The sequence below is a fragment of the Vicugna pacos genome, chromosome 24 (genome assembly GCF_048564905.1).
Source record: "Vicugna pacos chromosome 24, VicPac4, whole genome shotgun sequence".
NCBI classification, from domain to species: Eukaryota; Metazoa; Chordata; class Mammalia; order Artiodactyla; family Camelidae; genus Vicugna; species Vicugna pacos.
In genome coordinates, this window is record NC_133010.1 from 2,426,207 (window position 1) to 2,441,230 (window position 15,024).

A 15,024-nucleotide genomic window follows, 5' to 3' on the forward strand; every position below is an offset into this window, starting at 1 on the left:
TTTTAAAAAATACAGTGTATAAAATAAGGGCCACGTAGCAGTCGGTGGGCAGGATGAGTCATCACCCAACTCAAAACGTGCAGTGCTGTAAGCTTCCTCCTGCCCGACCCCACCCCCTTCAGCAATGTACCCTGAGTCAGCAAACCTGACTATTTTGTCAGTTGTGAATTCTCACGATGCTTAAATGAGCTTATGCAAAATGCTGCAACACTTTTAGCACCAACACTTGTCATCAGAACATATGCTTTTCTATTGCAAAGTTAACTGATCTTCAAATCAATCTTCTCTGGATTCTTTCTTAATCACAGAAAGGTAGCAAACACTTTTGGTCCCCTTTTGCAAATAACAACTGCAAAATATGCTCAAATATAAAGGTTTTTATTAACCGTCCTCCACTTGCCAGAGCTTTTTTCTGAATGGTAATAGGTGATTAAAACATGTCCTGCTCAAATCTAGCATATTTCCTAGATGACTACAATTACTGAATTTAGGACACCAACAAGCAATTTTACAAGTTTCACAAGGCAATTCTAATTAAGTGATGTAGAATGTACATGTGAAAGGACCATATGCTCCTTGGCACACGGCAAGCACTTCATAAACATGTTTGAACAATTACTCTTTAAAGAAATGTAAAGTTTCTCCCGCCCAACTAGAAATTATATTTCAAACATTAAAATCTGACATTTCTAAGAAACTCTAGATGCAGTTCCCGTTCAGGGCCCAGCCCTGTTTGGACTCTACATTCTTCTAGTCTGGTTACTCTTTCCATCTCAGTTTCCCAATGTTGAAAAGAGAGGATATGTCCAATTAGAACTTTAAAAAATAACAAGGCTAGAAGAAGAATCAAGCAATCAGAAAACCACTGAAGCTGTTTTCACTCCATTTTGTCTCCTGTTCATTTTTCTTGCTCTCAACAAATCATCTTGTATCCATTAAAAAAAAAAAAAGTTAATACGAAGATTGAGTTTTTAGCATTTCTTGCATTGAAGGAAAGAACATGAATTTCGCTGCAAATGCAGCAGGCTTCTAATCCCACCTCACCAGCTTCCCTTTCCTGGACATTTTCCAATGAGCGAGCAAAAGAAAAAATAACAGGAAAGGAAGGAATCAGAAAGATCCTGCTTCACAGCGCCCCCACACAACACCGGAGCCAATCGAGTCTCACTAAGCCAGGGAACGAAAGGCGGCCGAGGCACCTTTCCTTTTCAAGGCGCCTCACCAAGTCAGGGGAAAATGCCCAGCGAAGCGGGGGCGCCCCCTGTTAGTGAACTGACAAAACAGGTTTTCGTTTGGGGGCTTTCACAGACCCCTGCCAAAGTCCCAGATGAGCTCAAGCAAGGCTGCAGTAGAAGCGGGAAGGAAGTGAGGAATTCCGATTCGGACCAGTTTTCTGTACCTGATTCATGGCTAGACTCAGCCCGGGCGGAGGACCTCAGGGCTCTGAGCGGAGCCGGGGGAGCCGGAGACCCTGCCCGGCCAGAGTCGGCGGAGGCCGTGTCGCCCGAGTGGGATGGGGGAGGAGACGTGGGAGCATTTGGAAAGGCAGAGTGCCAGGAAGGCGAGGCTCCGCGCCACCCCAGGCTCCCCGGCCGGCCCGCCCTCCCGGCCACAGCCCCGCGTGCTCCGGCCCGGCCGGGATCCGAACCCGCAGAGCCGGGCGCAGGCGGTCCCCGGGCAGGCGGCCTGCGAGGGGCGCGCCGGGTGGGAGGGGGCGTCCCGGGTCGGAGAGGCGCGCCGCCCGCTCCGCCGGCCCCATGTGGAGACCCCGGCCCTCCGGCCCGCGCGGGGACGCGCCGGCCAGGGCGCATAGGAATTCTAATTACAGTTAACAAGCTTAATTTATTATGAAACACTGCATAGAACAATTGAAGAATATATGTTCTTCTGAGGTCTGCATGGAACAATTTTCAATTGTTCATCTAACGATGCCTATGGTTACATAAAACCTTTTATATGGACGTTCCTATCATCATTATTCATAATAGCTTAAAACTCGATACACTCCAAATGTCATCTACAGGTAAAAGGACAAGAAAAGTGGTATATTCATACCATGGAATACTATTTAACAGTAAAAAACAGCAAATTATGGATACATGCATTAAAGAGATAAATCTGAGAAATGATATGCTGCTGAACAAAGCCATTCACAGAAGTCTGTATGTTGTATGATCACATTCACATAAAAGTTTTAGAAGAGACAAGACCATGTAGTACGAAAACAGATCAGTGGTTGCCTGACGCTGGGGGCAGGAGAAAGGACTGGCTGCAAATACACAGCGGGGAACATTTACGTGAGAAAGGACAGTCCGAAAAGGTGACATATTGTATGATTCTAACAACATGGTATTTCGGAAAAGGAAAGGGTGTGGTGACTGTGAGATCACTGTTACCAGGAACCGAGGGGCATGGAGGAGGGATGGACAGGGGAAGCACACGCAGGGCGTTTTAGGATAGGGGAACTATTCCTCATGAGATTGTTATGGGGATACGTGACATTATGCATTTTTCAAAATCCACAGAATTGTATAACACAGATTGAACCTTAATGTATACTATGGATTTCAGTAAGTAATAATGTACTGATGTTGGTTCATTAATTGTAGCAAATGCAAGATAGGATAATAAGGGAAGTTGAGTGCAGGGTAAGGTGTTCAGTTTATGGGGGCTGAGTATATGGAACTCTGTACTAACTGCTCAGTTTTTCTGCAAATCTGAAACTGTACTAAAAAATAAATGCCCTAATTGTCCTCAGGTTTTTAATTTTCTAATAACAACTAGAAAATAAAAGATAATTTCAGATCTATCAGGCATCTTTATTCTCCCATGTCCAAAGAATAAACATACATATTTCCTTTCCACTACCACCAAGTCTGTCTTCTTTTCCTTCATAGCCAATATTCTTAAAATAATTGACTATATTCAGTGTTCCTATTTCCTTCTCTCTATGCCCTCTGATTCCACATGTTATTCTCAAAGAAGCCAACAATCTCTTTCCAATGGATATTTTTGAATGATAATCTCATTTTAACTTTTATGCAGCATTTTGAGTTTTCCCCAGTACTTTGAGGGATAACTAAAATAGAATAAAATGCCTAAAATGCAAATCCCTACCAATAGCATTTTAATTTTGTAGTCATGTAATCACAACTGTCCTAGTCAAGGTTTAGAACCTTTCCACCTCACCAGAATGCTGCTTCTTGTCCTTTTCCAACTAGCCTCTTTTCCCAGAAGTCTGATTTCTATCACCATCAGTTTTGTCTGTTCTAGAACTTCATATAAATGGAGTCATATTGTATGTATTCTTTCATGTCTAGCTTCTTCCACACAACTATCACTTCTAAAGAGTCACTAATATGTTGGAAACTATTTGTAGTTTATTCCTTTTCACTATTTAGTAGTGTTCCATTGCTGCAATTTGTGTACCTGTTTTCCCGTTGATGAATATTTGGGTTGTTTCCAGTCTTTCATGAACAAAACTGCCTTAAGCATTCTAGTACAAACCTTTTTGTGACCATACACACTCAGTTTGGGGGGGGTGTGTGTTTTGGGGTGGCTGTACTATTTTACACAGGCCCAGCAATATATGAGGTATCCTCACCAACACTTGATTTTGTAAATCTTTTATTTTTAATAAAACATGTTTTTTTTAATATATAGGGGTCTGTCATTATGGTTTCAATTTTTATTTTCCTGATGGTGATCTATGCACCTTCTGTACTTTTATTGACTTGACCAATTCGTTTCTGTTGCAAAATGCAGATTCACCTACATTATGTATTTAATTGGGTTTTTAATCTTTTTATTATCACTTAAGAATGAATTACTATTCATTACAAATGAGTTATTTATTTACTCCATATATGAGTACTTTGTGAGAAAATATTGTAAATATTTTCTCCAAGTCTGTGGCTTATTTATTTAATTAATTATGCCTAATGATTAAAACATTTAGTTTTGCTAAAATCAATTTACCATTAACATTTTTATTTTTTGGGTTAGTGCTTTTTGTTTCCTGTCTAAATAATCCTTGCTTTCCCTGGAGTCATAACTTTTTGCCTTTATGTTTTCTTCTAGTGATTTGGCATTCATATTTGGATCTATTATAGGTCTCAAATTAATTTTCATACATGGTGTGAAGTACCTATAAAAGTTTTGGGTTTTATGGATATTCAGTTGCCCCAACACCAATTTTGGTAAGAATTTTTCTTTCCCTATTAAATTATATTGGCACTTTTGCAAAAAATATTAAGTGACTGTGTGCATGTAGATTTACACCATATTTTGTTCTATTGATCTATTTGTTTATCCTTAGGCCAATATAACACTGTCTTAATTATTCTAACATTGGAATAAGTTTCTAAATCTGGCTCTGTAAACTCTCCAATTTTCTTTCTTTATTCCTGGTACTACTCGCTGACTTGAACTCTACTTTAATACTAACATAGCTAAAGTGATGTTTTTTATGATTGTTTTTTCAATCCTTTTATTTCCAACTTCTCTGCATCCTTATTTTTAATGGTTTAATATCAGACTGGATTATAAAACAAGACCCAATTATCAGTTGTCTTGTTGGGTCTAATATTTAAGCCCAAGCTGACATTTGCTGCATTTTAAGTGGAATTTTTATTCTATCAATATTTATATGATTATTGATACGGCTGACTCATGTCTTACAACTTATTTTTGTTTGTCCTCTCTCTCTTTCCTTTGCTCCACATTTCATGGCTTCTTATGTATTATTTTTGTAGTATTCCATTGTATCTATTCTATCGGCCTTTTCATCGTGTGTTACTTTTTACTAGTGACTTACAGATTACCATATCCATCCTTAATTCACAGTGTACCTTGAATCAGTACTGTACCGCTTCACAAACAGGAGTCAATAACAAATCCCTGACTGGGTTGCTGTGATGATTAAATACGATATGTAAAAGCTGTTGGTGCACCGTCTGCACAGAAGTCGTCCCTTTTTCTCTGTGCGGAGGACTAGCTTCACTTCAGCTGCAGTCGACGAGTTGTCTTGGGATCAGCCTGTGCTCACAAAATCTGTTTGAAAGAGAACATCAAAAAGAAAAGGTTTGAATTTGGAAATTAACAGACCTGGGTTCAAATGCTAGTTCTGACATTCTCGAACTGGCCCTGAACAAATCACTAATCCCAGGGTATTTACCTGTAAAAGGAGGGTAACACAACCCTCAATTCTAGGCTTTTCTGGAGAGTAAAATTTATATACATACAATTATGCATGTATGTCTGTATGTGTGTGTACTTATATGCACACAGAAACGTACACATGTATATAAAGTGCTTAATAAGTATGAATTATCATTACCATTGCTATGAGTGCACCCTCAGGAACTACTCCATTTGGATATTTCTTTATGTCACCAGTGTGCAGGGCTTATTTTGATGACATTATTGACTGGAATGACAACCCTTGAGAACAACTTTCTAAAAGACACAAATTGGACAGACTGTCCTTTCTTATTTAGTCAGTCCTAAACCACATCCCCTCTGAGGGATGCCACCCCCCCCGCTTCTCCTTTTATCCCCCCAAGAAGCAGCATGGTGGGGAGCACAGTGCAGAAGTCCTTTGTCTCAGGCTGCCCCTCCTCTACTGCGCGGCCATGGACAGGTCAGCAGAGGGAGCTCGCAGGCTGGGACCACTCCTTTCTCCTGCCTGTTCTGTCCTCCTGAGGAACTCCTCTCCAGTACCGGTTGTCTCCTTTCATTTTTGGAGCCACTTTTTGGAGAACAGGAAAGAGACAAGGCCAGCCCTTGCTGCAGACAGAGAAAGTACTATATTCATGTTGCAGAGGAGGAGGCTCCAAAGTCACATGTCCCACCTTTGTACCCTGCCATGAAGTGGCTCTGAAGGCAGGTAGGCATATGCATTCATATGTCAAGCACCTGGGGAAAGTAAATAAACACAGTACACACTATAGAAAATTGGTCTGATTTACAGCAGCCTTGGATATCCACTTGCCTGAAAATATCACCTTTACCAGAACTAAATGCTGCCTAAAATTCCACCCTTAGAGAGTCAATCCTTTGGCTAAAATGGAGAGCATGCAAGTTCCCTGATAGGATGCAGAGGGGGAAGAAATAGCATATTACTATTAGTATTCACTCATATTCTAAGCAATTAGTTATTTTAAACCTTCTTTGAGTTTCCAAATAAACCTCAAACTCAGACCATTGATTTCAAAATTACAGGTTTGGGGGAGAAAGGCAATGTAACAAGAATATCACAACGGTGAGACCTTTGACATCTGTCAGATGAGACAGACTGCTAAAGGAAAAATGCCAGGCATCTGTCAGCTATATTTACAAAACTGGCCCCAGAGGGAAGGGAAAGTGAAGAGGATATGCTGCAAGAGTTTGTAATCACTAGAACATTGGAGGGGAGCTGGGGGACCAGGAAAGGAAAACTGTGAGAGGGTAAACTGGAGCCTTCTGGCCACTGTGGGATGATGGTACCACCCACCCTCCCTCTGAGCTTTGACCTTCCCAGAACCCTGTAATTTATACCATTTTAACAACAGTACCACATTTATATACCTCCCTCCAAGATGCAGGCTCCAAGGCAAATTCCAAGAACAGGGCAGTCATCAAAATGCATTCCAGGTGTCCACACGCAACTCTCTCTGATCAGAAGAACTCAGAGGGCAATTTACACCAGTAACAGCAGGAAGGAAGAAAGACATTCTAGACATTCTAGAAGTACTCCCTCCTCAAGTCACTCACTGCATTCCTTAGGGAAAAACATGAACAGAATGCCAGATCCACCGTTGATGATAAGAAGTGGGGTCTCCAATGGGCTAAAATTACGTCCTTCAATCTGTGAACCTTCTCTCGGAGAGCTTTGTGGGTGGCGTCCTATTCCTTGAGGCGACAGATTATTATGCTATGTTATTAGATTAGCATTTAGACCACTAATGTCGGTATATGGACATCTCTCACCTCTCTGAGTCAAACAACAGCTCTAAAGTCCCTTTCAGTCTCACAGTTTTTAACCCACCTGAGACTATTAACTCTTAGGAGTCCCCAGGCAAAACACATGCCCTATCCTCAGAACACAGATAACCTGCCCCAGCCCTCCACCAGGGGTCTTCCTTCTCTATTTTCTTTAGATTAATCTGTATTTGTATTTATAGCTATATTCATATGTATGGAGATATATAAATAAATATATATATATATAAATATTTATATAAATAAATAAATAAATATAAAACTACATTCACATTTATACCTACATATAAATTCTTATTCCTATTTTCACGCTCACACCAGAATCATCAATTTACTTGCAGGGCCCATTTAACTCAGTATCTTTTTCTCTTCCCTGTTCCCAACATTTTGTCCTTTCCTTAAAGGCAGGACAGTCTCTGCCCAAGGCTTAAACTGATAATTTTCTCTTTAGCAGAGGAAACTGGAGAGTCAGTTGCCTCACATGAGGTTAGCTGTTAAAGGGTTAGAAGTCCCCTTTTGATCGCAGGAGCTGATATCTTGCCACCTGCCACCTCCTGGGGACCACTAGATTAAAGTTTCGTTGGTAACTACTGTAGGGGCAACAGGATTTCATGGGAGATGAAATTATTTACCTGGGATACATCAATACCCTTGTCAATAGGGCTTCATATAAATTCAACAAAGCAAAGTTGACTTTTTCTTTCTGTTTCCTTTTCAAATCTTCTGTGCTCACAGCCAGCTTGACTTTGATAAAGATATAGAGGTGTGTGTATGAATGTGTGCCTGTGTGTGTGACTGTGTGAGAGTGTGTGCCTGTGTATGTGTGTGTGAATGTGAGTGTGTAATTGTGTATGAGGGCAGAATACAGTGTCTGCTGTGTGTTTCTGAAAGTGTGAGTAGATTTTTCTGGCCCAGAAATACATCTCAAATGTGCTGTTGCTGGTGTGGGAAGCCTTGGCTCCAGCCAGTGAATGAGGAGGAGGAGGAGGACGAGGAGGAGGTGGCAGCAGGGAGCAAGCGAGTGCCCAGGGTGAATCAATGGAAACCCCCTCACGAAGCCGGGAAAACACTTCAGCCAGGGCCAAGTAGCATTGGTTATTTTCCTTCACTTCCCTCACTGCTGTGAATTTATTTTTTTTTTTTCCATCTCCGACCCCGACACCCCAGAGTGAGGGCTGGAGGGAGGGAGGAGGACGGGAAAAAGGAATCAACACATCGGAGAAGTCCCTTCCAAGACCCACCCCTTCCCCTCCCCACATCGTGCTGCTTGGTGGCTGTGGTTTGACTCCCATCCCTGCTTCCAGCTGAGGTGGTCCTGGCTGTCACCCTGAAATGAACCCCCAGCTCTCCTCCATCTGCCACGGACACCCTTAAGGCACCCTCGACCTCCGGCACCACCCCGTCCCGTGGGCACAATGCCCCGTCCCCGCCTCTGGACACCTCCTCCCCCAGCACCCCCTCAGACCCTGTCACCACAGATCCTGCTGCCCTCTCCACCTCTGAGAGCATGAGGGCCTCAGAGCCGGGGGCCAGCCCCTGGAGGCAGGTTGTGGCCTCATCCCACCAAAGGAGAAAGGGGGTGCCAAGAAGAGCCTGGCTGTGGGGGCTTCCCATCAAAGGACCTGAGGGTGGAAGAGGACAAGGAGCAGGAGGAAGGAGGAGGGCTCCCTCCTGTGGACCTCAGCGACCACTTATTCTTCACAGCTGGAGGTGAGGCCTGCCTGGAGGCCAAGCCGTCCCTGCCAGATGGCAGTGAACTCCTGTTACCAAAGGGCTTCCCCTGGGGTGAGGCAGGCATCAAGGAAGAGCCTAGCACCCCTCCTTCCCACCCACCCCCTGCACACCTCACTACCCTTCACATCCAGCATGGCTTTGACCCAATCCAAGGCTTTAGCTCTTCTGACCAAATTCTGTCCCACGATACCTCATCACCATCTCCAGCCACCTGTAAGGGAAGGGATGGAGCCTTCTGGAGCTACCAGCTGGTCCCATACCCACCTGGAGATCCCAAAGATGGCCCCATGGGGAGCAGGGGAGGAGACCCCAGGGTGCTCTTCTGGCTCTCCTCCTGTGCCACCTGGGTTTCAGGCGGCCCCAGGCCTTTGTGGGCCACACACAGTCTCATGGGGTGACACTAACCCCCGCTCAACACCAGGGCCTGCTGGGCAACCCAGCCGTATTCCGGGATGGGGTGAGGGCTACGTGGCCCTCCTAAGCTTTCTGGAACCAAGATCGCCTGCTCGTCCCCCTTTAGAAATACCTCTTAACGACAGCAGCCCTGGGAACATGGAGGTGAATGCAGCCCAGACCAAGGATGGTCCCCCTGAGGCCCTGTGGAAGAAGTCCTGGCCCTCAGCCCATCCTCCGCTCCAACCACCCCAGCCACCTGGGACCCCAGCCCAACCCAAGGCAAAGAATTGCCTACGGCAGCAGGCGAGGCAGGGCCAGACTTGTTCCCCCAGGGGCAAGAAGAGGATGGGGGCTCTGCCCCCACTCAACCAAAGCTCACTCACTTCCAAGGAAGGGGGCACTCTCCCTGCCCCTGTGGGCTCCCCCGAAGACCCTGGTGACCCACCCCAGCCCTCTCGCCTAGCCGACCACGATACCCCTGCCCTAACAACCTTCCAGGGCCTCAGTCTGTCCAGCCACGTCCTTGCTACGCTCGTGCAACTCCTGCAAGACGCTCAAGTGTTCCAAGTGCAACTGGCACCACAAGTCCAGCAGACCCTGGAAGTGCCCATGCGGGAGAAGCAGCCTGAGGGCAGCAGACCCCAGCTGCTGCAGCGCTGCCCCCCCACCTCCGCCGCGCCCAGGGAGGGAGCTGCCACCACGGCTACATGCCCCGCCGCTGAGGCGTCTGCAGCTACTCCACCTCCACCAAGGGCAGCCTCACATCCACACGCAGTCCGACTAGCGCCTGGCCCACCTGCAGGGCTTCCAGGGGGGCCTGGGGGGGCAGGAGAGCCCCCCAGAGGCAGTGCTCCCACCCTCCTCAGGACCAGGAGCCCAAAACCAAATACTCCTGGCAGTGCCAGGTGTGCAGCTATGACACCGACTCCCGCAACCTGCGCACCCACATGACCTCAGAGAAGCACATGCGGAACGTCCTCATGCCGCACCAGGGGCTGCCGCTGGGACTGCTGCCCGGGCTGGCGGGGCCAGGCCCCCGCCCCAGGCCGGGGCTGCGCCCACCCCCCTACCCCGGAACTCTTCCAGTATTTCAGACTGCAGGCCCTAGGGCAGCCTCAGGCTTCCTTGCCTGGCCCCGGACTGAGGCCAGATAAGCCCCTGGAAGCGCAACTGCTTCTCAACGGCTTCCACCACCTTGGAGCGCCTGCCTGCAAGGTCCCCACGCCTGCCCTGGCAGCTCCCCGCCCCCGGACGCCCACATGCCTCCAAGTCAGCTCCTAGGCTGCTTCTCTGATGGGCTGCCCACCTCGCTGCCTCCAGATGACAGCCCGTCCCTGAAGGTGTTCTGCTGCCTCGTGTGCCAGGCCTTCAGCACAGATGGCCTGGAGCTGCTGCTCTGCCCCTGCAGTGTGGGTGGGAGCCTCCCAGGGGCCGAGTGGAAGAAGGTGGCCGGTGACACCCACCGCTGCAAGCTCTGCTGCTATGGCACCCAGCTAAAGGCCAACTTACAGCTCCACCTGAAGGCCGACAAACACGCTCAGAAGTACCAGCTGGCGGCCCACCTGAGGGAGGGCGTGGGGCCATTGGCACCCCCTCCCCAGTGCCCCTGAGAGATGGGGCTCCCTTTGGGTCTGTACACCCCCCCCCGCACCTGTGCTGCAACATATGTGACTTTGAGTCCAACAGCAAGAAGATGCAGCTGCATGCCTGGGGTGCGGCCCATGAAGAAGACAGCCAGATCTGTAAGTTTCTGCTGGAGATGGAGGGGCAGCAGTGGGGGGCAGAGCTGGGGCTGTTCCGCGGCCTGCTGTGTGCCTGGGAGACGCCTCCCCGCCTGGCGGTGCTGCAGCCCCTGTGCCCACCGGGCCCACCGTGACGCCCAGGCCCAGCGGCGTCTGCAGCTGCTACTGAGCGGCCCAAGGGCCGGTGAGGGGTTCTCGGCTCTTCAGGGCATCCTGAGATTCAGCCATGGGCGGCTCCAGGTTCCTGGGAAGGCTCCCAGTATCCCCTCAGCTGAGCCACCCACCCCTGAGAAAGATGCCCAGAATAAGACCGAACAGTTGGCTTCTGAAGGAGCAGAGAACAAGACCAGCCCTCCTGGAGACAGCAGCAACCAGACCACGATGTTCTGCTGTCCCTACTGCAGTCTCCTGAGCCCGGAGCCCCACCAGGTGGGGGCTCACGCCCTCTCCCGGCAGGCAGTGCGGCCCGGGCACCGCTGCCCGGTGCGCCGGCCCGCCCTCCGCTTCCACCTCCGCCGCCTGCACAGCGTGCTGCCCGGGCGCGTGGAGAAGCTGCTGCTGGTGGCCACAACTGTAGAAATGACCTTGACCGCCAGAGGGCTGCCTGGGCCCACTCTCAGCCCTCAGGGTGATGGCCCTGAGCCTCCCGCTCCTGGGCCAGAGCCCACGCCCAGCAGAAACCAAGCAGCAGAAGGCCCTCGCCTGACCCCGAAGCCAGTCCTGATCCTCTTCGTGCGCCTCCCCCGCCCTCAGCCGAGGCCCCCAACAAGCCCACGGGAAGCCGAGGCCAGCCCCCTTCTCCAGCCCGTTCTCCCGCCCCATCTCCAGCCCCTCTGCCTGAGGCCCAAGCTGACGAAGTGGCTCCTCCACCCACCATGGCTGAGGAGGAAGAGGAGGCTGGCGGGGAGCCCCTCCTCTTCCTCTTGCCACCCTCTGACCTATGGGAGGAGCACCAGCTTTTGCCACCCTCTGACCTATGGGAGGAGCACTCTCGCCACCCTCTGACCTATGGGAGGAGCACCAGCTTTGCCCGGGACAAGTTTCTCGACCCTGCCCGGCCCTGTAAGTGCACTGTGTATAAGGAGTCCTTCACAAAGAACATCCTCCTGGTCCATTATAACCAGGTCTCCCACCTGCACAAGATGAGGAAGGCTGTCATTGACCCCCCTCCAGCCCTGCCGGGGGAGAAGCCGGGGGAGAAGCCGGCACTGCGCCCACCACCGCCGCGGCCACAGACAGGCCCTTTAAGTGCACGGTCTGCCGGCTCTCCTGCAACCAGAGCTCCACCCTGGAGATCCACATGCGCTCCGTGCTGCACCAGACTCGCTCGAGGGGAGCCAAGGCTGAGGCGCCAGAGCGTGGCCTGGAAGAGCCCAGGGAAGGTGAGACTGGGGGGAAGGTGGGCACTGAGAAGAAGGGCCCTGACCCTGGGGGCTTCATGTCTGGATTACCCTTCCTGTCCCCTCCCAAAAATTATTTTAAAAAGAAAAAATGTGTGCTGTTGCTCCCTTCTGCTCTAACCAGCCAGGCGATGTTCTCCTGTCAATCACCACCAATGTACACACGCAAAGAAAATATTTACTTTCCAAGGGATTGCTGGCAAAGGAAGGTCATGAGAGGCTAGTGCTGGTTTGTACCCTTTTATGGCATCATAATACAAGGTCATATCATGAAAGATCCTTGAAGCCTTAAACTACGTCTTTAAATGGGACCACTTGTTACATAGCCTGAAGTTACAGGACATTAGCTGATGATACCTGCCCGAGTCCTGTTTTGTTTTGTTTTGTTTTGTTGAGAATAAAAAGGGAAAGGTAATTTATGTTATGTTTCCTTCACTTTGTCTAAGTTCTTTCACCTAACTCTCCCTTTTGAAAATGTTCATATTCCTACTGCCACCTTAATCTAAGCCCATTTATCCACCTGACTCTTTGCTAGTCCCTCTTTCTTCCAGCTTCCCTCTAACTGAACGCATGATAACATAATGTTCTAAAATAGCACTGAGTCCCCACAGAACAACATACATTCTCCTTTGCCTAAAATTGAAGGGACTCCACAATCCAGGCCCAAGACCACTCACCGAGCTTTACCTGTCAGTACAGAAGTGACCCTCAGCTTGGCTGCATGTGAGAGTCATCTGGGGGCTCCAGCCTAGAGCAAGTATATCAGAATATCTACAGGAGATGGGGGGACCAACCATCCCCCTCTTCCAAAGACTGAAAGGCTTTCTGGGATGCAGAATGTTCAGTGCTGACATTGAGAATGGGCAAACGGGTAAGTTTGGGGGACCCAAGCCCTCCATCAGAATGTTTCCCTGTTGTTTCTGAGGATCATCAAAAGGACATTTGCTTGCTCCCTATGTTCAACCAGCTTCTTAACCACCATCGTCAGTTGACTCTGCCCTAAACTGCTCTTTTCTCCGAGTCTCCTGCACGTAGTTCATATTCTCACAACAGTGTTCTCTCTCTTCCTGGGTTCACTGCAGGGTTTCACCACAGTTAATAACAGAGCATTAAGGCCCTAAACTTTCTATCTGATGCTCTTCTTTGCTGTCAAATTCCTTCCGTAGGAGAGATAAAAACCCTTGCCCTCCAACACCAACAGAGAATCAAAAACCCTCCCCATGTGTAGAGGTTCAGATTTCATCATGGAGAAGTCCTTTATAAAAAGAACACTTAACATTCCAGTTGAAGGATTCATTCTTGGCATCAATCCACCATTTAGAATCTTGATTATGAAAAATGAATAAAATATTTGTTCTGTATTGAATGACCATACAGTTATTCCAGGAACTATTTCCAGAACAAAAAGATGCATTTCAAAGCGATTTGCTTTCTTTATCCACAGAAACTATTAGAAAAATTTAAAGTTAGTCTTCCTTTAAAAAATTTTTTTTTAATTCAGTGTTTTTTTTAATTGAGGTATAGTTATTTTACAATGCTGTGTCAATTTCTGGTGTAGAGCACAATTTTTCAGTCATATATGAATATACATATATTCATTTTCATATTCCTTTTCACCATAAGAAAGAATATTGAAGATATTGAATGTATTTCCCTAAATTTAGTCTTCTTGAAAAGTCTATTTCTAAATACTTCAATACAAATACTTGCTCTATATGAATATGAATATATATATTTCTTTTATAAATATATGTGGTTTTTGCCATCTCTTTCCATATAGTGGACATAATAGAGATTGCATGAGTATATGTAATTTTGTGTTTTCTCCCCATTTTTTTCCTACTCCACTTTTCCCCATTTATTTTGCCAGGTTTCCAACTAACTCTCTCAGCTATGAGAGGACACAAAACAATGCAAGAGAACAAAATAAATTAACTTTTCACTCTCAAATTTCAAATATATATTTGAAACTTACCAAAAAAATCTGAACTGTGCATACTTTTAAAAACTGAAGTATAGTCGCTTTGCAATGTTGTAAAAAATGTAAATTTCAGGTGTACAGCATACTGCTTCAGTTATACATAAATATATTCATTTTCATATTCTTTTTCATTATCAGCCATTACAAGGTATTGAATATAGTTCCCTGTGCTATACAGTAGGACCCTGTTGTTTACCTATTCCATGTATAGTAGTTAGTCTCTGCAAATCCTGAACTTCCAATTTATCTAATATTTTTTGAATTTGAAGAGTTTAACACCTGAAGGGGCACCAACTCCTTGCAATATGCCACCGGAGCCCAAAACACTGAAATTTAAATTACTACTATTGGCGTAATTTCATTTGTATTCATAACATGGTGAAATATTTAAGTTCTACAAATACACATTATGTAGAAGAGGATGAATAAAGTAAAAGAAATATATATACAGGAACAAATTTGCAGAGAGTGTTTATTTTGCTGTTTCTGGATAAAATCACAATGCCTTGAACATATTAAGGGCTTGATTAAAATACGTTGACAATAAAAGCAATAATGAGACCTATATAGACAGAAAAAATTTATCTCTGCTATTCCTCGAATGTTGAGAAGAGTTTGAATTCTTACAACTTGCTCTGTTTTAAATTATTAAAAAACTATCTTTCATGTGCTAAATCTATTAACACTTGTATTTTGCTTAACTCTCAACAATCTCATGAATTACTTACTATTTACATATTTTACAGAGAAGTAAACTCAGGCCCATAGAGGATATATAATTTGCCAAGAG

The 15,024-nt window shown here is 46.6% G+C and overlaps 1 pseudogene; it reads left to right on the top strand.

Annotated features, from left to right (window-relative positions):
• Positions 1 to 5,633: 5,633 nt before the first annotated feature.
• Positions 5,634 to 12,477, top strand: LOC140688910 (zinc finger homeobox protein 2 pseudogene; annotated as a pseudogene).
• The last annotated feature ends 2,547 nt before the right edge of the window (positions 12,478 to 15,024 follow it).